Source organism: Triticum dicoccoides, chromosome 7A (genome assembly GCF_002162155.2).
Source record: "Triticum dicoccoides isolate Atlit2015 ecotype Zavitan chromosome 7A, WEW_v2.0, whole genome shotgun sequence".
In the NCBI taxonomy this organism is placed as follows: Eukaryota; Viridiplantae; Streptophyta; class Magnoliopsida; order Poales; family Poaceae; genus Triticum; species Triticum dicoccoides.
The window spans coordinates 471,265,845-471,275,360 of NC_041392.1; the positions used below are offsets into that span (position 1 = coordinate 471,265,845).

Consider the following 9,516-nt stretch of genomic DNA (forward strand, 5'->3'; position numbering starts at 1 on the left):
GGAGGGAGTGCCTTTTTCTCAAAAGAAACTACTGGCTAAACAATTTTTATGTTTTCCAAGGAAATTTTAATTTTTCAAAAAGGGGGGCAACCATTGATGGATGCAGCCATTTTATTCCGGATTTCAAGTCATTCTTACAAACAAAATGAAATAATTATACGACTCAGCGAAATGCAAAAATATTGCAAGTCTCACTCAGGCATCACAAAAAATCCTATAACTAGATGAACATCCATATTGATCGAACAAGATAAAATATACGTAGTATGTGACAAAATGATGTATAAAAAGACAAAACATTTGAATTAAACTTATCACAACGTCATATGTTAATGAAAATGTGAAGCATGGACAATATATTTTTGCTCCAAGCGTCCAACACATACATCCATACCATACAAAAGTTAACAAAAAGTATTTAATTTATGATTGACGTGCATGACTTGATGAGGTGGCATAGTTTACATAGATAAATTAATGCAATAAATGTATGCATGCATGACTAGTTGATGTCACCCGACTTTGGACGGGCGGGTATCAATAATTGAGGTGACGTGAAAGTAAGCATGTGCGAAGAAATCTAGTAGTGGGTGCTATCTATCTAAATGCAAAAGATCCTTTTTAGTGAAATAGTATGAAATGTTCCAACTCTATGAGAAATGTCTTACACAAACATTAATGTTGAGAATTCTATGACATGTCGTGCGAGATGAAACATACAACTAGGTTGGTGAAGATCTCCACCGCACTTGACAGGAGTGTTGGACCTTTTCTTGCTAGGCCAATTTCTTGTCTCATATATCATTTCCGGTGTCTCATATAGATTGTTTTGTTTCTATCACTCCCATTTTGTTCTACCTTTTTCTTAAAAAAAACTACGGGCTAAATAACGTTTCTGTTTCCCAAGAGGTATATTGTTGTCTTAGGATGCAAGTTGTGCTTGCGATAGTATGATGAGAATTTTATCTTTTCAAAATGGGCTATGATGTGAATTGTCCTTTTATTAGTGAATTTCATCATTCTTGCAAAAAGTTGAAACGCAAAAAAGATTGCATGCCTTGTTGATGCATCACAAATCCTATAACTAGACCGACATCCATATCAATCAAACATAATAAAAGCCTAGAAGGTATATGACAAAATAATGTATAAAACGAAAAAACTTTTGAATTAAACCTTACTCGGCGTCATATGTTAACACAAACGAACTTCAACACTAACACACACAAGTAAAAATGAACCATGCCAAGAAGGTTGAGATAGAGATGGACTCAAGTTGTTGCTGTCAAGTTGATCTAGGGCGAGGAGGTTGAGATAGAGATGAACTCAGTTGTTGCTGTCAAGTTGATCCAGACCAAGGAGGTTGATAGATCGGTCTACTCGTCGCTTATTATAGAGATTAGATACCGTATGTCTCTTCGTGATTCTTGTATTACTCATGTTAATCGTAGCCAAAATGAAGTTAGTGATAGTATAGTCAAATTTGCTCGCGTAGAAGGCAAAACCATGACTTGAATTGGCTCGGGTCCTTTGGACGCTACGGAGGATTCTACTATTGATTGTATGAACTGCTTTAGTTGAGTAATACAATATTTCACTCGCAAAAAAGAGAAAAAAAGAAAGAAAAAGAACAATGTTATTGAATTATATCCTCTTCTGAACCGAACAAGCACAGATGCCCTGTGTTGGCTTCGATTCCCCCCTATGCGGATTCAGTTCCCCCCACTGAACAGCGAGAAAAGATTGAACGACGCGAGTGTGGTTCCATTCCGCCACTGAGTCCAATCGATTCCCCAGAGGATGCTTCGGCGACGGCGTCCCGTCCGGTGGGTGACTCGTGGGGGCGGGATGCGGCAACAGCGGCCCCCAGCCCATTCGATCTGGCGTCGGGTTCGATTATTTGTTAAGGGTATCGACTTCCAAGAACAACAATTCAATTCAGAGAGGCACTCCATTGTGTCCAAGGATTTTCACCAGTTAGGGCTTCATTGCCCCCATATTTAGGTTCCTTTTGGAAGAGGAGTAGATTATCTCATCCTCAGCAAGAATGCAAGACAGAATCTTGAGATGGAACTCTTGGAAGAGGAGGAGATTGCAAGTACTGTATTTAGCAATAGCTCTGCAGATGGAACTAAACAAAGTAGATGTAGATCTGCAATCTTCAGCAGGTTGAGGTCCCCGGGCTGTTTCGTTCTTTATTATGCGTATGAGTTTTTCATTGTGTACTTCAGGGATCATTTTCAAATTTCAATGTCAATGGGCACATGGGCAACATGCGTGTATGCAAATGTCCACACCTACCGAGGTCGGTTTTGTTTTGTCTTCCTAATCTCATTGTTTTGTTTTATACTTGTCGGCATCATGAATGAGTACATTACATTTTAGAGCTGGAGGTTGCTTTCTCCATTGTACTTGTATCTCCAAGACTTCATGTAGCAAACCTGCATGCTCTTGTAGAGGCTCAATTCACCATTAGCCGCAAACAAAAGGGGGGCTGGTGAAGCGATTATTTCAACTATCCCATCGACAGAGCTAACATAACATCTTTGCCCTGCTAGCCGTTTAAGAGCAGTATATGAGAGTAGTAGTGCCTGATGACTCAGTAGTCATCATGTACCCTCCCTGTTACCTATTCTATTCTTCCCTAATCAGAACCTGTAAAGCTTAATTTGTTCCCTCTTTTGGCAAAATACGGGCTTTTGAGCATTATTCACTTTACTACTGAGTCTGCTACCATACAAGGATCCAACTCCTTTACAATCATTTGGCCAAGACAATAAATTGCTACCCAACAGATAACAATTGATGGTGAGGCTTCTGATTGGCAACCTCAACGGCTAAGTGGCCTCATCACTAATCCGAGCCCATGTTATTTCTTATCATTAACAAAAGGGAGCAAATAGGACAGTTCAACCATCCTGACGCACAAGGTTAAAAAAAAGATATTGTTGTTTTGTGTGACAATAAGACCTCGTGTCGCGCATTGCTTTGAGTAACTCAGTCCTATAAAGACAAGCTGAGGATCTCCTGCAAGAGCCAAGCAAGCAATGCATATGCAGGTGTGGTAGAGTGGAAGCATTCAGATCCAGGTACCACAGGCCTTCTCCTCCCTTGGTTAGTCCTCTACCTCTCTATAGTTTCTTGCATAGGCGCTTGAAAGTTGGATGCTGGAACACATGAGTTTTTCCACATTTTTCTTCGTTTTTCTGAGATAAAGGCTATGAAACTTGCATTGATGATTTGCACAAGGGATGGATACAGGGGTCATCGTCTATTCCATAATGATGCTCAAATAAACATGTCACATTAAACAAAGATGTGATGTCCCTAGAAAGCTTATTTAGGGTAAAATAAAGAGAGGGGAAGCAATGCGGATGGTGGAGCCAAAAGGAGTAGCGAAGGAAATGGAGTTTTTCCAGGAAACATGGGAAACACATAGAATTTTGCATTGGGTGGCTAGCACTTCATTTCCATTATTCTTTTCTATCTTAAGTGGAGATCGTTAAACTGGATCGTGATTAAGCTCCTTTTTCCAAGAATTATCTGTGGCTCTCTCATTCTAAGTTCTAACTATGCATATGTCTGTTGCCTACACATCCAAATAGCTGATCTGCTTCAACCCAAACGGTGTCTGTACTGTAACCAAGATGGGAAGTGCAGGTTTAGAGCAAACAAAGGTAAGGGCAAGCTTTTTCGATCAAGGCTTTTCTTTAGAAATGCTTCGCTCCGTACTGTCTTTGCCTTCATCAGCAAACTAAACTGGCACTAATGGGTTCCTTTTTTAAAACTTTAGGCGCGCTCGCACATCAATTGTGCACAACCAGCGACAAGAACCTGGCAGAGGAAATTTGACGATGAAGGCAAGAAGATCGAACTGTTTAGCATGACCATGAATGATATGATATCAATCGTACGTATTTGAACATACTTTATAGCTCCCAGGTTTCTGTGTTGATCATATTTTGAAGAATATGTAAGGTTCAAAATTATCAAAACGGTAGATCATTTTGAACATGACTAGTTCATTCATTTAAAACGAAAGTGATGCAAAAAAAGGTTCAAAATTATCAAAACGGTAGAGCGTTTTGAACATGACTAGTTCATTCATTTAAAAAGAAAGTGATGCAAAAAAGGTTCAAAATTATCAAAAAGAATACTCTGTTTGAGAACTCTCCCCTACTCTTCACTTTGCAAGACCTGTCACACTTGGCAATGATACATGCCGCTGGCTTGCTCAGCCATGCCATCAAGCAACTGACTGATGAAACAACACTGTTGTTGGCTTTGAGCAACAAGTACTACATACGTTATTCCTCTGTGAACTTAATACTAACCAAATTCCTGTTGGTGGTCCTTCAGATACCCATGGTTCTCAAGGGACTGATGATAAATGCCGACCAGAGGGGAAAAGGCCGGGTGAGTGCTCAACGTTTAGAAATATATCATCGCTCTTCTATTGTTAAAGCAATTATGTAGATTCACTCTGCTTTGTCATGGAACTTAACGAAACAATTCTTCACTTTTGCGAAGGATATACTCTATGACCCATTCAGGAAATGGATGGACAACTGCTACCGTGGCCTACCCCTTGGTGGCCTTGGGTAAGTTCCAGTCTTTCCTTTGCAGATTATAAATTAGCTATAGGTTCACTATCAATCAGGTACATGTAGGCTTTTCTGTCATCTTGAAGCTTGTCATGGTGGTTTTTAACTCAAAAATGTTTTCCATAGCTGATTGAACTTTACATGGTACTCCCTCCATCCGAAAATACTTGTCATCAAAATGGATAAAAAGGGATGTATCTAGAACTAAAATACATCTAGATACATCTTCTTTTATTCATTTTGATGACAAGTATTTCCGGACGGAGGGAGTACATGCCTGTTCTCAAATCACATCCTCTTTTATCAGTTCAGGAAGCATTGGGAGAAGCTACAGAGGGTACTTTCAGCATTTTCAGATATTCCCAGCATTATATGAAGAGAAGCCTATCCTTGCAAACCAATTTTCAGTAACTATACTTAAATCTTCCATTTCCCAATTGGCGATTCCTAGTGTCACTCTTAAGTCTTAACTGTAAAGAACTTCTAATGGTTGACACTATTCACTTGTCTAGGCATTCGTCTCGCGTCCCAATGGAAAGAGCTACTCCACGGTGTTGGCTGCACCGACTGCTGATGCTCTCAAGTAAGCTGTTGATCTCAACAGGATTATTTCTGGTCATTAAAATGGACCAGAGATATCATTCATTGTGCATACTTGCAGGGGAGTCGATAAGGCAGCTATTGGATCTTGGGACTGGAAGCTTAAGGAGAAAAACTGTACTTATCATGCCTTGTTCCCAAGATCTAGGACAGTTTATGATGGTAAATTCCTAAAAGCAATAAGGTTTTGTATGCACTTTTATATTTTACCTGATAGATACATGTCCATGAACTGAAGATGTTCTGTGGTACACTATACTAATTGCAATGTAGGTGAACCTGACCCTGAAATCAAGATCACCTGCCGTCAGATATCACCAATCATCCCTCACAACTTACAAGGAGAGCAGCTTACCTGTTGCAGTTTTCACATTTACGGTACATTTTCTTCTTCGGCAACTTAATCAAAATAACACGACATGTACTTTCCCCTGTTGCAGTTCAGCACTTAATTTTGATCGATGAGTCTTGCAGGTGCAAAATTCTGGGAGCACACCTGCAGATGTAACATTGCTCTTCACATGGGCTGTAAGTGCAACAAGCCAACGTGGTGCCCTTTTAGCATGAAGATAAAAACGCCTTATCAGTGAGGACCTAATATGTATTTTGTTCATCCTCCAGAATTCAGTTGGTGGGAGATCAGAGCTGACTGGAAATCACACCAACTCCAAGATGATGTAATGAACGTTAAATTCGTTTTTCCGCGCACTTTGTGTTTCATGCTATGCAGCAGCAATCTCTCTACAACCTTAATTACTTATTGGTTCTTGCCATTCCTTTTTATGTTCTTACACAGGGAGCATGATGGTGTGCACGGTGTTCTTCTGCATCACAGGTGTGTCAAATATTTCGTTTCGCAGAGCTTCAAATGATACAGAACTGCGAACATAACAGCAAACTTGGGATGGCACCAATGTAGGACTGCGGATGGGCACCCGCCGGTGACGTTCGCGATCGCGTGTCAGGAAACAGAGGACGTCCGCGTGACAGACTGCCCTTTCTTCACGATGGGGTCGTCCGACTCCGGCGACTTCACGGCCAAGGACATGTGGGAGGAGATCAAACAGCACGGTTCCTTCAGCGAAACCCGCACCAGCAAAGAGCCAAGGGCGTCGAAGCCCGGATTATCCATCGGAGCGGCGGTCGCAGCGACGACGACAGTGCCGGCAGGGGGAACCCGCGTTGTGTCGTTTGCTCTGTCGTGGTCGTGCCCCGAGGTGAAGTTCCCAGACGGGAAAACGTATCACAGGTGATGTGTTTTGCTAATTCTGCATGGCTAGTTGGTTTTCACTTTCAGTGAGATTTCGATGAATTTTACTAAATTTCAATAATTTCAGTAGACACTTATATTTGCTTTTTTTGTCAAAATATTTCAGTCATTTAAGTTGTACACAAAAAAAATCAGTAATTTGGTGGGTGGTGAAATATTTCTGAAACTGAAATTCAAAACTACTACTGTAGCTGTTTTTCCTTGTAACTGACATGGCTTTCTGGAACAGGAGATACACCAAATTCTGTGGCTTGGATCGAGATGCAGCTGCAGAGAGCTTGGCTCATGATGCCCTTCTTGGTAAGCTCTGGTGATTGATTGTTAGCCATAGGTGGTCAGAATTCTGATGCTCATTTGCTATTCCTTCTTTGAGTGTAGAACACATGGATTGGGAGTCCAAAATCGAAGAGTGGCAGAGGCCTATTCTGCAGGACAAAAGGCTGCCTGAGTGGTAATCAGCTCGTACTCCCTTCGTGTCTTTTTAGTCCGCGTATAAGATTTGTAAGTCAAACGTAGTAAGGTTTGATTGAGATTATAGGGAAAAAATATCAACATTCACAATATGAAATCGATATCATTAGACGCATCATTGAATTAAATTTCATATTGTATATCTCTAGTATTGTAGATGTTGATAATTTTGTATATAAATTTGGTCAAACTTTATAAAGTTTGACTCAAGACAAATCTTATATGTGAAGTAAAAAAGAAGAAACGGAGGGAGTATCACTTTGCTCAAGTGTCTCTTCACAGTTTTTCCCATGGCATTATAGTTGACATCCTTTACACACCCAGAATTACTTCCCAGTCTGCAAAACTTATGTAGTTGCAGATCATTCCAGGGTATAAAATCGCAAGGGGAGAAATGATTTATATGTACTTGCTACCTAGAGTACTAATAATCGATGTCATGTTTGTCTTCAGGTATCCGGTTGCATTGTTCAACGAACTCTACTATCTGGTCGCTGGAGGCACCATATGGACAGGTGAATGCTCATCTCCATCACTATCAGCCAAGTATGATCTGCCGTAACGGATTCGTAGCATGGAGCTGACAACAAAATCTCTGTGTCAAATGTCACAGACGGACGGCCTCCAAAGATGAGCGTCGCCTCATCGGGGACGGGGACGGAGCCATTCTCCCTCGACGTGTTCCGCGCAGACCTGCAAGGCACCCCGGTGGTGGACGGCGTCCTGAGCGAGATGACGTCCGTGACGGAGGACCTGCACTCGGCGGCGGCGTTCGGCGCAACGCTGCTCGCCGACGGCGAGGAGAACGTGGGGCAGTTCCTGTACCTGGAGGCGATGGAGTACCACATGTGGAACACCTACGACGTCCACTTCTACGCCTCCTTCGCGCTGCTCTCCCTCTTCCCGGAGCTCGAGCTGAGCCTCCAGCGCGACTTCGCTCGCGCCGTCCTCCTCCACGACCCGCGACCCATGCGCACCCTCAACGGCAAGACCGTGCCGCGCAAGGTCCTCGGCTCGGTGCCGCACGACGTGGGGCTGAACGACCCGTGGTTCGAGCTCAACGCGTACATGATCCACGACCCGTCGCGGTGGAAGGACCTCAACCCCAAGTTCGTGCTGCAGGTCTACCGGGGCGTCGTCGCCACGGGCAACGTCGCCTTTGCCAGGGCGGCGTGGCCGGCGGTGTACCTGGCCATGGCCTACATGGACCAGTTCGACCGGGACCGGGACGGCATGATCGAGAACGAGGGCCGCCCCGACCAGACGTACGATCTGTGGTCCGTGTCCGGGGTCAGCGCCTATACCGGCGGGATCTGGGTCGCGGCGCTGCAGGCCGCCGCTGCCATGGCGCGCATCGTCGGCGACGGCGACGCCGAGTGCTGCTTCCGTGCGCGGCACCTCAGGGCGAAGCGCGTGTACGATGACGAGCTCTGGAACGGCACCTACTTCAACTACGACAACAGCGGCGGCAAGACGAGCTCGTCCATCCAGGCCGACCAGCTCGCCGGGCAGTGGTACGGTCACGTGTGCGGCCTGGAGCCGGTCGTGGAGGAGGAGAAGGCCCGGAGCGCGCTGGGGACGGTGCTGGACTACAACGTCATGCGGGTGAAGGGCGGGACGGTGGGGGCGGTGAACGGGATGCGGCCGGACGGCACCATCGACATGTCGTCGACGCAGTCCAAGGAGATATGGCCCGGCACCACCTACGCCGTCGCGGCCGGCATGATCCACGAGGGCATGCTGGAGGCCGCGTTCCGGACGGCCAAGGGCGCACACGACGCCAGCTGGTCCAAAGACGGCTTCGGGTACGCGTTCCAGACGCCGGAGGCTTGGACGGCGGAGGGCGGCTACCGAGGGCTGCACTACATGCGGCCCCTCTCCATCTGGGCGATGCAGTGGGCGCTGTCGCCGCCGGAGCTCCACAAGGACCTCGGGCCGGGAGCCTCGCCGGGGGACGCGTCGGTTGGGCAGGACAAGTTCGAGAAGGTGGCGAGCATGCTGAGGCTGCCGGAGGAAGTGCAGTACAAGGGATTCCTCCGGGCTCTCTACCATATTCTCCGGCAGGTGGTGCTCCCGGCATGACACCTCCAGCTCTGCATGATGCTGGACGAATAAATTTGTCGGTTGATTGGATAGAAGTCCCCGCAAGGCTGCTCGCGCTGTTGGAGTGTTCTTCCTCCTTTTTTTTGAAAGATCCGGTTTAAGCCAGCTTCATTGATTTAGGAGAAAGCATGCGGGAAACAGTTGTGATCAAGTGATCGGGTGAAAAGCTAGAGAAAAACAGGAAAAAAAAGAGGCGGGCCTCTAAGCATGCTGCGCCAGCAAGCCTCCATTGACTCCCTTTGATGGCCTGGAGCACGTCTTCCTCCCTTGCATCTTGGCTCGAAAAACGCAGGCGTTTCTCTCCTTCCAGATGCGCCATGCAACCAAGATCAGCATGGTTTTGACTCCTTTTCTGAACCTCGCTGGGGTGTGCCTGATCAGCTCCTGGCAGTGATGTAAAGGGCTGTGGTGCGGCGGCATGATCTTCCTCAGGAGCTCGCAGCCAGTCCATGCCGCGGCCTTCCGCCA

At 45.4% G+C, this 9,516-nt stretch overlaps 1 pseudogene; it reads left to right on the forward strand.

The window, feature by feature from the left end:
* Positions 1–1,661: 1,661 nt before the first annotated feature.
* On the forward strand, positions 1,662–9,146 carry LOC119330386 (annotated as a pseudogene).
* Positions 9,147–9,516: the final 370 nt, after the last annotated feature.